This window comes from Eleutherodactylus coqui, unplaced genomic scaffold (genome assembly GCF_035609145.1).
Source record: "Eleutherodactylus coqui strain aEleCoq1 unplaced genomic scaffold, aEleCoq1.hap1 HAP1_SCAFFOLD_27, whole genome shotgun sequence".
NCBI classification, from domain to species: Eukaryota; Metazoa; Chordata; class Amphibia; order Anura; family Eleutherodactylidae; genus Eleutherodactylus; species Eleutherodactylus coqui.
In genome coordinates this window covers 347,973-366,017 of record NW_027102368.1, presented here as the reverse complement: position 1 = coordinate 366,017, position 18,045 = coordinate 347,973, and positions in this window count along the sequence as shown.

The following is an 18,045-nucleotide window of genomic DNA, read 5'->3' as shown; positions in this document are numbered from 1 at the left end:
CCTGTGGCCGTGGTTTGGCTGGGTGCGGCAGCTGCACTGTGTATTGCCACCCTAAGGATATATTCACATGTAGTGGATTTGTGTGGCCGTGGTTTGGCTGGGTGCGGCACCTGCACTGTGTATTGCCACCCTAAGGATATATTCACATGTAGTGGATTTGTGTAGCCGTGGTTTGGCTGGGTGCGGCAGCTGCACTGTGTATTCCCACCCTAAGGATATATTCACAAGTAGTAGATTTGCTGTGGCCGTGGTTTGGCTGGGTGCGGCAGCTGCACTGTGTATTGCCACCCTAAGGATATATTCACATGTAGTGGATTTGTGTGGCAGTGGTTTGGCTGGGTGAGGCAGCTGCACTGTGTATTGCCATCCTAAGGATATTTTCACATGTAGTGGATTTGTGTGGCCGTGGTTTGGCTGGGTGCCGCAGCTGTACTGTCTATTCCCATCCTAAGAATATATTCACATGTAGTGGATTTGTGTGGCCGTGGTTTGGCTGGGTGCCGCAGCTGCACTGTGTATTCCCATCTTAAGGATATATTCACATGTAGTGGATTTGCTGTGGCCATGCTTTAGTTGGGTGCAGCAGCTGCACTGTGTATTGCCACCCTAAGGATATATTGACATGTAGTGGATTTGTGTAGCCGTGGTTTGGCTGGGTGCGGCAGCTGCACTGCGTATTGCCACCCTAAGGATATATTCACATGTAGTGGATTTGTGTGGCCGTGGCTTGGCTGGGTGCGGCAGCTGCACTGTGTATTGCTACACTAAGGATATATTCACATGTAGTGCATTTGCTGTGGCCGTGGTTTGGCTGGGTGCGGCAGCTGCACTGTGTATTCCCACACTAAGGATATATCCACATGTAGTGGATTTGCTGTGGCCATGGTTTGGCTGGGTGCGGCAGATGCACTGTGTATTCCCGTCCTAAGGATATATTGACATGTAGTGGATTTCCTGTGGCCGTGGTTTGGCTGGGTGCTGCAGCTGCACTGTGTATTGCCACCCTAAGGATATATTCACATGTAGTGGATTTGTGTGGCCGTGGTTTGGCTGGGTGCGGCACCTGCACTGTGTATTGCGACCCTAAGGATGTATTCACATGTAGTGGATTTGTGTAGCCGTGGTTTGGCTGGGTGCGGCAGCTGCACTGTGTATTCCCACCCTAAGGATATATTCACAAGTAGTGGATTTGCTGTGGCCGTGGTTTGGCTGGGTGCGGGAGCTGCACTGTGTATTCCCACCCTAAGGATATATTCACAAGTAGTGGATTTGCTGTGGCCGTGGTTTGGCTAGGTGCGGCAGCTGCACTGTGTATTGCCACCCTAAGGATATATTCACATGTAGTGGATTTGTGTGGCAGTGGTTTGGCTGGGTGCGGCAGCTGCACTGTGTATTGCCATCCTAAGGATATATTCACATATAGTGGATTTGCTGTGGCCGTGGTTTGGCTGGGTGCGGCAGCTGCACTGTGTATTCCCATCCTAAGGATATGTTCAAATGGAGTGGATATGTGTGGCCGTGGTTTGGCTGGGTGCGGCAGCTGCACTGTGTATTCCCACCCTAAGGATATATTCACAAGTAGTGGATTTGCTGTGGCCGTGGTTTGGCTGGGTGCGGCAGCTGCACTGTGTATTCCCACCCTAAGGATATATTCACAAGTAGTGGATTTGCTGTGGCCGTGGTTTGGCTGGGTGCGGCAGCTGCACTGTGTATTCCCACCTTAAGGATATATTCACATGTAGTGGATGTGTGTGGCCATGGTTTGGCTGGGTGCGGCAGATGCATGGTGTATTCCCGTCCTAAGGATATATTGACTAGTAGTGAATTTGCTGTGGCCGTGGTTTGGCTGGGTGCGGCAGCTGCACTGTGTATTCCCATCCTAAGGATATATTCACATGTAGTGCATTTGCTGTGGCCGTGGTTTGGCTGGGTGCGGCAGCTGCACTGTGTACTCCCACCCTAAGGATATATTCACATGTAGTGGATTTGCTGTGGCCGTGGTTTGGCTGGGTGCGGCAGCTGCACTGTGTATTCCCATCCTAAGAATATATTCACATGTAGTGGATTTGCTGTGGCCGTGGTTTGGCTGGGTGCGGCAGCTGCACAGTGTATTGCCACCCTAAAGATTTATTCACATGTAGTGGATTTGTGTGGCCGTGGTTTGGCTGGGTGCGGCAGCTGCACTGTGTATTCCCACACTAAGGATATATTCACATGTAGTGGATTTGCTGTGGCCGTGGTTTGGCTCGGTGCTGCAGCTGTACTTTGTACTCCCACCCTAAGGATATATTCACATGTAGTGGATTTGCTGTGGCCGTAGTTTGGCTGGGTGCGGCAGCTGCACTGTGTATTCCCACACTAAGGATATATTCACATGTAGTGGATTTGCTGTGTCCATGGTTTGGCTGGGTGCGGCAGATGCACTGTGTATTCCCGTCCTAAGGATATATTCACATGTAGTGGATTTCCTGTGGCCGTGGTTTGGCTGGGTGCGGCAGCTGCACTGTGTATTGCCACCCTAAGGATATATTCACATGTAGTGGATTTGTGTGGCCGTGGTTTGGCTGGGTGCGGCACCTGCACTGTGTATTGCCACCCTAAGGATATATTCACATGTAGTGGATTTGTGTAGCCGTGGTTTGGCTGGGTGCGGCAGCTGCACTGTGTATTCCCACCCTAAGGATATATTCACAAGTAGTAGATTTGCTGTGGCCGTGGTTTGGCTGGGTGCGGCAGCTGCACTGTGTATTGCCACCCTAAGGATATATTCACATGTAGTGGATTTGTGTGGCAGTGGTTTGGCTGGGTGAGGCAGCTGCACTGTGTATTGCCATCCTAAGGATATATTCACATATACTGGATTTGCTGTGGCCGTGGTTTGGCTGGGTGTGGCAGCTGCACTGTGTATTCCCATCCTAAGGATATGTTCAAATGGAGTGGATATGTGTGGCCGTGGTTTGGCTGGGTGCGGCAGCTGCACTGTGTACTCCCATCTTAAGGATATATTCACATGTAGTGGATGTGTGTGGCCGTGGTTTGGCTGGGTGCGGCAGCTGCACTGTGTATTGCCATCCTAAGGATATATTTACATGGAGTGGATTTGTGTGGCCGTGGTTTGGCTGGGTGCGGCAGCTGCACTGTGTATTCCCACCCTAAGGATATATTCACATGTAGTGGATTTGCTGTGCCCGTGGTTTGGCTGGGTGCGGCAGCTGCACTGTGTACTCCCACCCTAAGGATATATTCACATGTAGTGGATTTGTGTGCCGTGGTTTGGCTGGGTGCGGCAGCTGCACTGTGTATTCCCACCCTAAGGATATATTCACATGTAGTGGATTCGTGTGGCCGTGGTTTGGCTGGGTGCGGCAGCTGCACTGTGTACTCCCACCATAAGGATATATTGACATGTAGTGGATTTGCTGTGGCCGTGGTCTGGCTGAGTGCGGCAGCTGCACTGTGTATTCCCACCCTAAGGATATATTCACATGGAGTGGATTTGCTGGGTGCGGTGGTTTGGCTGGGTGCGGCAGCTGCACTGTGTATTCCCATCCTAAGGATATATTCACATGTAGTGGATTTGTGTGGCCGTGGTTTGGCTGGGTGATGCAGCTGCACTGTGTACTCCCATCGTAAGGATATATTGACATGTAGTGGATTTGCTGTGGCCGCGGTTTGGCTGGGTGCGGCAGCTGCACAGTGTACTCCCATCCTAAGGATATATTCACATGTAGTGGATTTGTGTGGCCGTGGTTTGGCTGGGTGCGGCAGCTGCACTGTGTATTGCCACCCTAAGGATATATTCACATGTAGTGGATTTGCTGTGGCCGTGGTTTGGCTGGGTGCGGCAGCTGCACTGTGTATTCCCATCCTAAGGATATATTCACATGTAGTGGATTTGCTGTGGCCGTGGTTTGGCTGGGTGCGGCAGCTGCACTGTGTATTGCCACCCTAAGGATATATTGACATGTAGTGGATTTGCTGTGGCCGTGGTTTGGCTGGGTGCGGCAGCTGCACTGTGTACTCCCATCCTAAGGATATATTCACATGGAGTGGATTTGTGTGGCCGTGGTTTGACTGGGTGCGGCAGCTGCACTGTGTACTCCCATCCTAAGGATATATTTACATGTAGTGGATTTGCTGTGGCCGTGGTTTGGCTGGGTGCGGCAGCTGCACTGTGTATTCCCATCCTAAGGATATATACACATGTAGTGGATTTGCTGTGGCCGTGGTTTGGCTGGGTGCGGCAGCTGCACTGTGTACTCCCATCCTAAGGATATATTCACATGGAGTGGATTTCCTGTGGCCGTGGTTTGGCTGGGTGCGGCAGCTGCACTGTGTATTCCCATCCTAAGGATATATTCACATGTAGTGGATTTGCTGTGGCCGTGGTCTGGATGGGTGCGGCAGCTGCACTGTGTATTCCCATCCTAAGGATATATTCACATGTAGTGGATTTGCTGTGGCCGTGGTTTGGCTGGGTGCGGCAGCTGCACTGTCTATTCTCATCCTAAGGATATATTCACATGTAGTGGATTTGCTGTGGCCGTGGTTTGGCTGGGTGCGGCAGCTGCACTGTGTACTCCCATCCTAAGGATATATTCACATGTAGTGGATTTGCTGTGGCCGTGGTTTGGCTGGGTGCGGCAGCTGCACTGTCTATTCTCATCCTAAGGATATATTCACATGTAGTGGATTTGCTGTGGCCGTGGTTTGGCTGGGTGCAGCAGCTGCACTGTGTATTGCCATCGTAAGGATATATTGACATGTAGTGGATTTCCTGTGGCCGTGGTTTGGCTGGGTGCGGCAGCTGCACTGTGTACTCCCACCCTAAGGATATATTCACATGTACTGGATTTGCTGTGGCCGTGGTTTGGCTGGGTGCGGCAGCTGCACTGTGTACTCCTATCCTAAGGATATATTCACATGTAGTGGATTTGCTGTGGCCGTGGTTTGGCTGGGTGCGGCAGCTGCACTGTGTATTGCCACCCTAAGGATATATTCACATGTAGTGGATTTGCTGTGGCCGTGGTTTGGCTGGGTGCGGCAGCTGCACTGTTTACTCCCACCCTAAGGATATATTCACATGTAGTGGATTTGCTGTGGCCGTGGTTTGGCTGGGTGCGGCAGCTGCACTGTATACTCCTATCCTAAGGATATATTCACATGTAGTGGATTTGTGTGGCCGTGGTTTGGCTGGGTGCGGCAGCTGCACTGTGTACTCCCACCCTAAGGATATATTCACATGTAGTGGATTTGTGTGGCCGTGGTTTGGCCGGGTGCGGCAGCTGCACTGTGTACTCCCATCCTAAGGATATATTCACATGTAGTGGATTTGCTGTAGCCGTGGTTTGGCTAGGTGCTGCAGCTGCACTGTGTACTCCCCTCCTAAGGATATATTCACATGGAGTGGATTTCCTGTGGCTGTGGTCTGGGTGGGAGTGCCTATCAAGCCATGCCTGTGATAGGGTTGATAGAGGGCCCATCCGATCACGGTATAATGTAATATTATAAAAAAATCATCAGGTTGACTTCACACGGACATAATACGCGCACATTTGGGTGTTTTTAAGCACATGTGTGCGTATTTCACTATATACTTTGCACTCACATGCAGAAAACCCCCACAAGCGTGGCCCCCGTTGATTTCAATGGGCGATTAAGTTTGCTATGTGATATTCTCGTGTGCAATACACAACAAAATAGAACATGCTGCATATATTTTTGCACAAACTTAAAGAATGAGCAAAATACGCCCAAGTGAACGAACCCATTGAAATGAATGGGTTCTATTTACACAAAATGGCGCACAAATTTTGCACACTTAATACGCAGCGCAAATGTGCTTGTGTGAATAAGCCCTGAAAGCTGAAATAGTTTATAAAAATCGTAAGTTGTAGCTGGAGGACAACGGTCTGAAGGGCAGAGTGCAACCATAGGGCTGGGTTCACACTGGGCGGATTTGCCGCGGAACTTCTGTCCGAAATTTCTCCGCTGCAAATCCACCCGAGGCCGCTAATCCTGGGATTAGACAGCCATGTGGACGAGATTTCTCAGAAATCTCGTCCACACGGGACGGCCAATCCGTTGTGGCAAAGCCGGCAGAAGCCGGCGCTGCTTCCCGGATTCACCAGCAGCATGTTCATTTTTATTTTATTAAGCTGCGGCCGCGCTCTCCGGGAGTGCTGGCCGAAGCGAAAGAGCGAACGGCCAGGCCGCTTCAAAATCCACGGCTAAGTGTTGCAAGTTTTGAAGCAGCGCTTTTTCCCGGCGGAAATCTCGCGGTTTTTCACTGTGGCAAAACTGCAACATTTTCACCAAGAATCCGGCGTGTGAGAACCCATCCTCAGTGTCAGACACCCCGCCGGGCTCCTGCAGGAAGTCTGCTGAACAAAAACCTAGAAAAATAGCATTCTGTTTTTTTATGATGCCGGCATTTTCTACTGTTTGGTGTTTTTCTTTTGGTGCCAAATTGTTTTTGGTTTGGCTTTGTTTTCCATTTACTTCCTGGGTTCAGATGGGGCGGATTTGCTGTGGAAATTCCATCCGGAATATTGCCGCGGCAAGTCCGCTTGCGGGCGCTAATCCCGGGATTAGCCAGCGATGTGGACAAGATTTCTCAGAAATCTCGTGCACACAGGATGGCGAATCCATCGCTGCAAAGTCAGCAGAAACCGGCACTGCAGCGCGGATTTGCCAGCTACAGGATGTCCATTTTTTCTTTTAATTACGCTGTGGCCATGCTCTAAGTGCCGCCGGTTTTGAAGCAGCGCTTTTCCCGGCGGAAATCTCGCGTTTTTTTGCTGTGGCTAAACTGCAAGATTTCCGCCAGAAATCCGGCGTGTGAGAACCCATCCTCAGTGTCAGACACCCCGTCGGGCTCCTTCAGATGGTCTGCTGAATAAAAACCTAGGAAAATAGCATTCCGTTTTTTATGATGCCGGCATTTTCTACTGTTTGGTGTTGTTCTTTTGGGGCCACATTGTTTTTGGTTTGGGTTTATTTTCCATACACCCCAACTTGTTAGGCCTCTTTCACACGGGCGACAGCGATATCGCAGCAATAGCGCACCAATGTTCTCTGTGATATCGCTGCTTTTTCTCATGGTGATATCATGATTGTGTGTCGCTATTTTCGGGGAGGGGGGGGGGGGGGTTGAAATATATGCCCAACACCGAAAAAAAAGCCCTGGCTGCATAAAAAAAAAGAAAGCGCCTGTTAGATGATGTATTATATTTTTTTATGAAGCCAGGGCTTATTTTAGGGCTTTTACAGTAGGATTTCCTATTGTAAAAGTTGCATCGCACTGCACGAAAACCACTTTTTCGCTCGGTGCAATGCAACAAAAAGGTAGGCTTCATAAGGAAACATGGGCTACAAATCATCACAAATCATAAAAATGTTTTAGCATCACGCGTTTTTTTCTCAAAACATCACTAATGTGACAGAACCCATTGGAAAGCATGGGATTCACATACATGCAATTAGTAGCGCTGTCACATCACATTTCACATGTAACCCCACCCAATCGCACCTGTAACCCCACCCAATTTCACATGTAACCCCATCCAATCGCACCTCTAACCCCACCCAATCGCTCCTCTAATCCCACCTAATCACACCTGAAACCCCACCCAATCGCACCTCTAACCTCACCCAATATCACCTTTAACCCCACACAATCGCACCTCCAATCCCAACCAATCTCAAATATAAACCTACCCAATAGCACCTCTAACACCACACAATTTCACCTGCAGCTCCACCCAATCTTACCTGTAACCCCACCCAATTGCACCTCTAAACTTACCCAATCGCACCTCTAACTTCACCAAATTGCACCTCTAACCCCACTCAATCTCACCTGTAACCTCACCCAATTGCACCTGTAACCCTACTCATTCTCACCTGTAACCCCACCTAATCGCACCTCAAACCTCACCCAATTGCACCTCTAACCCCACTCAATCTCACCTCCAATCCCAGCCAATCTCACATGTAACCCTACTCAATCGCTCCTGTAGAACCCACCCAATTGCACCTCTAACCCCACCCAATCACACCTCTAACTTCACGCAACCGCACCTCTAACCACTCGCAATCTCACCTCTAACCACTCGCAATCTCACCTCTAACCACTCCCAATCGCATCTCTAACCCCACCCAATCTCACCTGTAGCCCCACCCAATCTTACCTATAAGCACACCCTATCTCACCTGTAAACCCACCCAATCCCACCTCTAATCCCACCCAGTCTCCCACGTAAGCCCACCTAATCGCACCTCTAACCCCACCCAATTCCAACTGTAACCCCATCTAATTGCACCTTTAAACACACCCAAACTCACCTTTAACCCCACACAATCACACCTCCAATCCCAACCAATGTCAAATGTAAACCTACCCAATATCACCTGCAGCCCCACCCAATTTCACCTCTAACCCCACCCAAACGCACCTAAAACCCCACCCAATCCCACCTGTAACCTCGCCCAATCCCACCTGTAACCTCGCCCAATCCCACCTGTAACCTCGCCCAATTACACCTCTAACCCCACCCAATTCCAACTCTAACCCCACCCAATTGCACCTCTAAACTCACCCAATATCACCTGTAAACCCACCCAATCGCACCTCCAATCCCACCCAATCTCACATGTAACCATACCCAATTGCACCTCTAACCCCACCCAATCTCACCTGTAGCCCCACCCAATCGCGCCTCTAAGCACACCCAATCTCTCCTGTGACCCCACCCAATCTCACCTGTAAGCTCACCCAATCGCACCTCTAAACCCTCCCAATTCCAACTGTAACCCCACCCTATTGCACCTCTCACCTCACCCAATATCACCTGTAACCCCACCCAATCGCACCTCCAATCCCACCCAATCTCACATGTAACCGTACCCAATCGCACCTCTAACCCCACCCAATCTCACCTGTAGCCCCACCCAATCGCATCTCTAATCTCACCCAATCTTCCCTGTAACCCCAACCAATCCCACCTACAATCCCACCGAGTCTCCTTTGTAACCCCACCCAATCACACCTCTAACCCCACCCAATTCTAACTGTAACCCCACCTAATCGCACCTCTAACCTCACCGAATATCACCTATAACCCAACCCAATTGCACCTCCAAACCCACCCAATCTCACATGTAACCTTACGCAGTCGCACCGGTAGCTTCACCCAATCTCACCTCTAAGCACACCCAATCTCACCTGTAAACCCACCCAATCCCACCTCCAATCCCACCCAATCCCATCTCCAATCCCACCCAATCTCACATGTAACCGTACCCAATCGCACCTCTAACCCCACCCAATCTCACCTGTAGCCCCACCCAATCGCACCTCTAATCTCACCCAATCTTCCCTGTAACCCCAACCAATCCCACCTATAATCCCACCCAGTCTCCTTTGTAACCCCACCCAATCACACCTCTAACCCCACCCAATTCTAACTGTAACCCCACCTAATCGCACCTCTAACCTCACCGAATATCACCTGTAACCCCACCCAATTGCACCTTCAAACCCACCCAATCTCACATGTAACCCTACGCAGTCGCACCGGTAGCTTCACCCAATCTCACCTCTAAGCACACCCAATCTCCCCTGTAAACCCACCCAATCCCACCTATAATCCCACCCAGTCTCCCACGTAACCCCACCTAATCGCACCTCTAACCCCACCCAATTCCAACTATAACCCCATCTAATTGCACCTTTAAAAACACCCAAACTCACCTTTAACCCCGCACAATCACACCTCCAATCCCAACCAATCTCAAATGTAAACCTACCCAATAGCACCTGCAGCCCCACCCAATCTTATCTGTAACCCCACCCAATCGCACCTCTAACCCCACCCAATCGCACCTGAAACCCCACTCAATCTCACCTGTAACCTCGCCCAATTACACCTCTAACCCCACCCAATTCCAACTCTAACCCCACCCAATTGCACCTCTAAACTCACCCAATATCACCTGTAAACCCACCCAATCGCACCTCCAATCCCACCCAATCTCACATGTAACCCTACCCAATCGCACCTCTAACCCCACCCAATCGCACCTCTAACCCCACCCAATCGCACCTCTAACCCCACCTAATCGCACCTGAAACTCCACCCAATCCCACCTGTAACCTCGCCCAATCACACCTCTAATCCCACCCAATTCCATCTCTAACCCCACTCAATTGCACCTCTAAACTCACCCAATATCACCTGTAAACCCACCCAATCGCACCTCTAACCTCACCCAATCTCACCTGTAGCCCCACCCAATTTTACCTCTAACCCCACCCAATCTCACCTCTAAACCCACCCAATCCCACCTATAATCCCACCCAGTCCCCACTGTAAGCCTACCTAATTGCACCTCTAACCCCACCCAATTCGCACTGTAACCCCACCTAATCGCACCTCTAACTTCACCCAATCTCACCTGTAACCCCACCCAATCGCACCTTCAATCCCACCCAATCTCACATGTAACCCAACCCAATCGCACCTCTAACCTGTAGCCCCACCCATACCTGTATCTTACCTTAGCCCCACCCATACTCACCTCTAACCACACCCAATCTCACCTGTAAACCCACCCAATTGCTCCTGTAATTCCACCCAATCTCACACCTCTAGCCCCATTCAATCGCACCTGTAACCGCACCCAATCTCACATTTAACTCCACCCAATCGCACCTCTAACCCCACCCAATCTCACCTGTAGCCCCACCCAATTTTACCTCTAACCACACCCAATCTTACCTGTAAACCCACCTAATCGCACCTCTAACCCCACCTAATCGCACCTGCAAGGCCACCGAATCTCGCCTCTAGCCCCACCCAATCGCACCTCTAACCAAACGCAATCTCACCTGTAACCCCACCCAATCTCACATCTAATCCGACCCAATCTCATCTGTAGCCCACCCAATGGCACCTCTAACCCCACTCAATCGCATCTGTAACCCTATCCAATCTCACCTCTAACTCCACCTAATCGCACCTCTAAACCCACCCAATCGCACCTCTGAACCCACTTAATCTCACATCTAATCCGACCCAATCTCATCTGTAGCCTACCCAATTGCACCTCTAACTCCACCCAATGACACCTCTAACCCAACTCAATCGCATCTGTAACCCCATCCAATCTCACCTCTAACTCCACCTAATCGCACCTCTAACCCCACCCAACCACACCTCTAATCCTACCAAATTGCACCTGTAACACCAACCAATCTCACTTGTAACCCCACCCAATCACACCTCTAATCCCAGCCAATCGCACCTCTAACCCCTGCCAATCGCACCTGTAACCCCATCCAATCGCACCTCTACCCCCACCCAATCTCACCTGTAATCCCACTTTTAATATCACCCTTAAAACCACCCAATTGCTCCTGTAACCCCACCCAATCTCACCTTTAACCCCACCCAATCTCACATGAAACCCCACCGAATCCCACCTCTAACCCTACCCAATCGCATCTGTAACCCCATCCAATCTTACCTATACGCCCACCCAATTGCATCTCTAATCCCACCTAATCTCCCCTATAATCCCACCGAATCCCACCTCTAATCCCACCCAATCACACCTCTAATGCCACCCAATCTCCCCTGTAGCCCCACCTTTAATCTCACCCAATCGCACCCCTAATCCCACCCAGTCAACCAGATCCCTCTGCTGGTTATGGCCACCAAACTAGATCAGATCACAGAGGCAAAACAGGATGAGGTTCTATCCCGGACTGCATTTTTGGCTAGGGACTTCAACGCAGAGCAGATAAATCCGAATTAAAGATGCCCCTACTGGGTGTCCGGCTTTATCATTGTGCCATATGTGATGAATCTTGAGTCCCAAATGCCTCACCCGAACCAAAGCTTGTGAAACAAACACACAAGACACGGTCATTTGTGTTAAATTGACAACATTTTATTTGAAATGACATTTTTTTCATTGTTCCACATGTAAGATCAAACACTAAAAATGGCGCACCTCCGACTCACGAAGAGTCATCGTTCAGCACTCAGGAGAGGAAAAACCCCCTGTGGAGGAAACCTCTGGGGAGCCATGGCTGGAGGACGGCCCTCCCTCCGGGCTTAGGGGGTTAATGCCAAGATTTACCTGCAGATTTTATACATTTTATCACATTTACAGCAATACATCCTAGAAAAGAAGATATGATAGTTATTAGTAAAGAAGGCGAGGGCAAAGCAGAGGCCCCATGTGATGCCTAATGGAGATATCCAAATGTGACCTCTCCGGGCAGCGGATACTGGATATGACGGAGATCTGGCTGCAGCATCTGTCACCCCTTGGATCGCTAGGGATAATAGACATGATCTGGCTGCGCAGTTATGGCTGATCGGGCTGGCTAGGTAAATATGGCTGATCTGGCTGGCTAGGCGGGCGTCCCCTCCTCCCTCACAGATGGTGAAGCTCCAGGTCTCCAGACACACCAAGCACGGCGCTGCATCTGGCCGTAAACCCTTCCGTCATGGAGTTTTCATGGATGGGTTCCTTATGACATAGCCCTAGCTATGGATGACATCACAGTTGCCATGGTTACTGCAGGTGTTTATCACCAAGGCCTCATTCACTTGAAGCCACCGATAATTAACCATTTAATGACTGGTACTGTGCTTTATACAGAAGCCTAATAACTTGTGATGTGCGAGCATTGCCCTTAGCGAGTACCTGCCCGCTCGAGAGAAAAGGTTCGGCTGCCAGCGGTGGGGGAGAGCGGGGAGGAACGGAGGGGCGATCTCTCTCTCCCCCTTGCTCCCTCCAGCTCTCTGCTGCAATTCACCTGTCACCCGCGCCGGCAGCTGAACCTTTTCTCTCGAGCGGGCAGGTACTCACTATGGGAAATGCTCGCTCATCTCTACTAATAACTCATCACTGAGGCGGCCTTTATTATTATGGCATTTAAAAAAAATGACTGGATGGGGAGGGGATCTACAGGTCTGAGGTGTAATATCCACATTAACACCTCACATACCAGCTGCTCATAGAGGGTGATGATATTATTAGTTTTCTTTATATTGTCTACAATCTACTACATACAATGACACGCATTTGTCTTTTACTGTAACTACTTACGTTTTCTGTATTAGGGCTCAGTCACATGGGCGCATCCGGGCACCGATGCGCCCGTCTTCCTGCAGGATAAGACGGCCACACTGTAGGGCGGAGAAAGAACACATGACTGGCTCCATTGCCGGGCGCCGACAACCAATTACAGCACTCTATTGCTGGAGGCGGGGTTCTCAAACCTGGCCTACGGCAATAGACTTGTGAGTGCAGGGGAAGCCCGGATCAGTGGCAGAGACCAGTGGCCACGACCCGGACTGCAGCGGCTACGTGAGTATTGCTTTTTTTTTTTAGCATCCTTGGCTGTGTAAAGTATGCCAGCGCTGCTGAAACCGGGCGGAATCTGCAGTAAACGCAGCGTGGAAAAATGTTGCGTTTCTGCAAACGTGTGAGGGAGGCCTAAGAGTCGGTCACGACTCGGTGCTCGCACCAGGGGACTTTACCTTTTACTTTATATGATACATTAAATATTACCACTGAAAAATACAACTCGTCCCACAAAATAATAAGGCCTCAGACTAACTCGGCCCGATATCGCGCTCGCCAGCGCAGGCTTTCACAATGATAAGAGGCGTTTTTCTTGCAAAAAAAAGTAAAAATCAGTGTTAGAGGATCGGTAAGTGTTTCCCACTCTGTGCTGTGTTTTACTGTCCCACTTAAATCAATTGGTGATGGAGGAACGCGAAAAGATAGGACATGCAGCGATATGTTTTACCCGCACGGCATCGCTCATGTATATAACTCCATTCAAAACAATGGGGTTTATAATTGCGCACGACTTGTCAGTCTCACAACGCACAAATCCTGCGAAAGTTTCTTGGAAATGCGAAACTGGCCTCAAACAGTTTTTTTTCAGGAATTAATTCAATTTAGAGGAGAAAAAGTAAAATTTCATATTTTTGCAAGCATGTCATTTTAAAGACATATTTTTTTCTATAGTTTACATGAAAATGAGGATTCACACCCCAAAATGGATCCCCCTGTTTGTCCTGTGTTCAAAAATATATCAAATGTGGCCCTAATCTTATATCTGAGTGCACAATGGGGCCCAAAATGAAAGGAGTAGTCAGTGTCTTTCAGAACAGAAATTTTGCTTGAAGTCCTTTTAGGCCCCATAGCACACATGTAGAGTTCTTGAGTGCCCAAAACTAAGAAACCCCCCACAATGACCCCATTTTGAAAACTAGATCCCATAACGAATTTATCTAGGGGTGCACTGTGTATTTTGACCCCACGGTTTTTGAATAAATTCAAGCAAAGCAAAAAGGAAAAAATTGTGATTTTTGTTTTTGGGCAATTCTGTCATTTTAAAAATAGCTTTTTTTGTACAGCACACATATAAATGAAGACTTGCACCCCAAAATGGATACCCCTGTTTGTGCTGGTTTTAGAAATATACCCATTGTAGCCCTAATCTTATGTCCGCATGCACAACAGGGCCCAAATGAAAGGAGTAATCGGTGGTTTTCAGAACATAGATTTTGCTTGAAGGCCTTTTATGCCCTATACCACAATTGTAGAGTTCTTGAGCGCCCAAAACAATAGAGAACCCCCACAAATGACCTCATTCGCAGTCCAGGTTTTTTTTTTGCTTGTATTTCCCGCACCGTTGCTTAGCGATGACACGGGTACCCGCAGCCCGTATACAACGTAGTAGCGTATGGGCTGCGGGTATATCCATGACCATGGAGCACAATGGGCTCTAAGTTGCGGCTATCCGGAGTAAAATAGAACCTGCTGCGTTCTCTTTTCTGCGAGTGGATTACGTAATTCCAACCCACTAATGTGAGCGGAATTGTGTAATCAAATGCGATTGATCTGCGTATTACCGCGGATCAGACGCATGCGGAATCCGTAATTCCTATCCGGTCATGTGAGACCGACCTATGTTAGATCGCTACTTTTTTATTACGTGACCGAGGACCGCTCAACGAGGCCACCCGTCACTGCTCCAGGCTCTCGGCGACCATTGGTCGCTGAGAGCACGGAGATTTTATGTTTCCTGGGCTCCCCGACTCCTGCGCATGTGTCCGGCATTTTGCCGGCGGTCGCATGTGTAGAATCCGGGTAAGTTCACGGAGGAGGATCGCGTCGGGGTTCAAATATGGAGACCTCTGGTAAAAAGTTTCATCTCCTCTCACCGATCGCATCGGTGAGGGGAGATGAAACTTCAATTTTTTTTAAAACTTTTTCCATAGTATAACGGCGAACATGTGACCATGAACCGCTCACCGCGGCCCCCCGTGAAATCTCCAGGCTCTTGGCTCAGTTTTGTAGCCAGGAGCAGGGAGAATTTCAATTATCCTGGCAATCCAAAGCTTTTGCGCATACGTCCGCCATTTTGGCGACAGGCGTGTGCGCAGAAGCTGGGGTAAGGTCCGCAGATATGATTCGTGAGGGGAGATGAAACGTAAGCTTTTTAAACTTTTTTCAAAACTTTTTAAAACTTTTTCGTGATCGCCGCTATCCATTGGATAGTGGCGATCACGGGGCTGGGGGCCGCTCACCGCGGTCCCCAGTAACATCTCCTGGTTCCAGGCTACCTTCAGGAGCCGGGAGCCAGGAGATTTTGAATTTGCCGGGGGCCCCCGGGCTTCTGCGCATGCGCGTGACGTCATCGTCTGGCGCCCATCAGGGCAGCTGAATCTTTAACTTTTTAAAAACTTTTTTTCACTTTATTGCGATCGGCGCTATCCATTGAATAGCGCCGACCGCAATGCCGGGGTGGGGGGGCCCCGCAGCTGCGGGCACCGACAGCATGGAGCTGTCACGTCCACAGCCCACATGGCTTTATTCTCTGCAGGACACGTTTTTACGTCCTCAGAGAATAAAGCCCACTTGGGCAGGATGTAAAAACACTATGGGCTGGTCTTTAAGGGGTTAAAGGGGTTTTCCAGTGAAATACTATTGATAATCTATCAATAAGGATAGGTCATTCATAGTTGATCGGCTTAGGTTCACCGTTTGGGACCCCGACTGATGAGCTTGAGTGGCCGCATGCTGTCGGCGCCACAATAACACAGAGGTCGGAGTGGTAGTCTCCATGCTGACCTCTATGTAGTGGCCGGCGCTCGTAACTGCAGGCATGGCTCTCACTGAAATCAATGGGAGGCGTACCTGCGATTACAAGCAACGGCCACTATAAAGTGTTATTGCGGCGCTGACAGCATGTGGCCGCTCAAGCTGATTGGTCGGGGTCCCGAGCGGTGGACCCCAGCCGATCAACTATTGATGACCTATTCTGATGATAGCTCATCAATAGTAATTCACTGGAAAACCCCTTTAAGGTCGCCTTTTAGCAGGCTGGGGAACACTGGAATGAGCATTTGGTGGCAGTACGGCAAGTACTATATTGGGGTTTCCAGTAGCAGCACTACAGTTTGTACTTCTATTCTCTGCACACTTTTTAATGCTTCATCATGAGCTCCGATTCCACTTGACATTACTCTACTTCCAGCCATTGTGGCCAGCACCCAGGGCCAAACCACATTCTGCAGTGGAATCTTTTGCATGCGATGGGTTGATGTTTGCACCGCTTCTTCCAGTAGCCAGAAATCCAATCTAAGTTAACTTGTCAACTTCCATTCCACCATATATATTACACACTCACATATATATATACCCCGTGTACATATGTATATTATATGGTAAATGCTGGGCAGCGTCCGGGCAGAGAGAAGCACATTTCTTTTATTTCTGCATGTTCTACATGCCAGATACAATGTAAACAGACGTAACATTCTAGCACACGACGTCCCGGCTACCATGTCCTCTGGTCTCCATGTAAAACCTTTAATAAAATAATTTGCCAATAGAGTGCGCCTCTCTAGGTAAGTACAAGTCCTGTCCACATAATAAGGTAGATTACTGGCATACACCTACAGGCACGGGTAGGTAGAGCAGAACCAGGACAGAGGCTTGTGAAGAGATCAGTTCAATACAAAATAGCGCTAGTAGCTACAGGGGCATAAGTGATCACGGCTGGTGGCACGGCGATGCCACCCACTGACTTGTGTTATGGCGGGTTTACTCTTGTGCCACCTCTACAAATGTTACAAATGGCCAGAAGATAAAATATGTATTCTGTTGTTCCGCTGAGTTAATAAGACTTGGTAGCATTACTGTCCCCGGTAGATGCACAGCCTGCGTCCAGTCTAATAGACGGAGGACTCCGACGTCCATCACATGCCCAGTACACTTCTGTTTAATCACTGTCGGAGTCATCGCTGTCGCTCTCCTCTTCATCCTCATCCTCTTTTTCCTTAGCTTCTGCCTGGTCTTCCTTCAAGTCAGTAAAAAGTCATCAGCTCCTCCAAATGCCTTCTTGCTCAAGGCTTGTAGCTGCCGGTTTTTCTTCCGCTTCCGGTAAGCATCCACTATAATTGAGCCAATGTTTGACACATCCCAGAACTTCACCTTCTGGTCGTGGGCACAGCTGGCTAAGAATCTGCCATCTCTCCACTTTGCTAGCTGTTCTATGGGCTCTCCGGGATGTTGTCCCACTGGGCCAATAACTCGATTGGGCAAAATGTTAACGGCTCTAGAAAAATGTATGAAAGTAATTAATTCTGGTTTTGCATTTATTACTTCACAGCAAAAAAACTAAATTGTGTTCATGAACATTTTTACACAGAAAACACATTATTTATCCTATTTATAACAATTCAGCCCGATTTTCCTACACAAGACATTCATTCCATTTACTTTCCCATCATGTGTTTGTCTTATGTATGGAAGCATGGTTGGTTTCTATATAAATATATAAATATTGTTACTTGTGTAGCACCAACATATTCTGCAGCGCTTTCCAGTATGATAGTTTGATAGACCTACCATTGATCAGAACCCTTACATGTCACTATGGTTTGTTTACACAGTTACCCTTTAAATCAGGGGTATCAAAACTAATTGTCACCGAGGGCCACATCA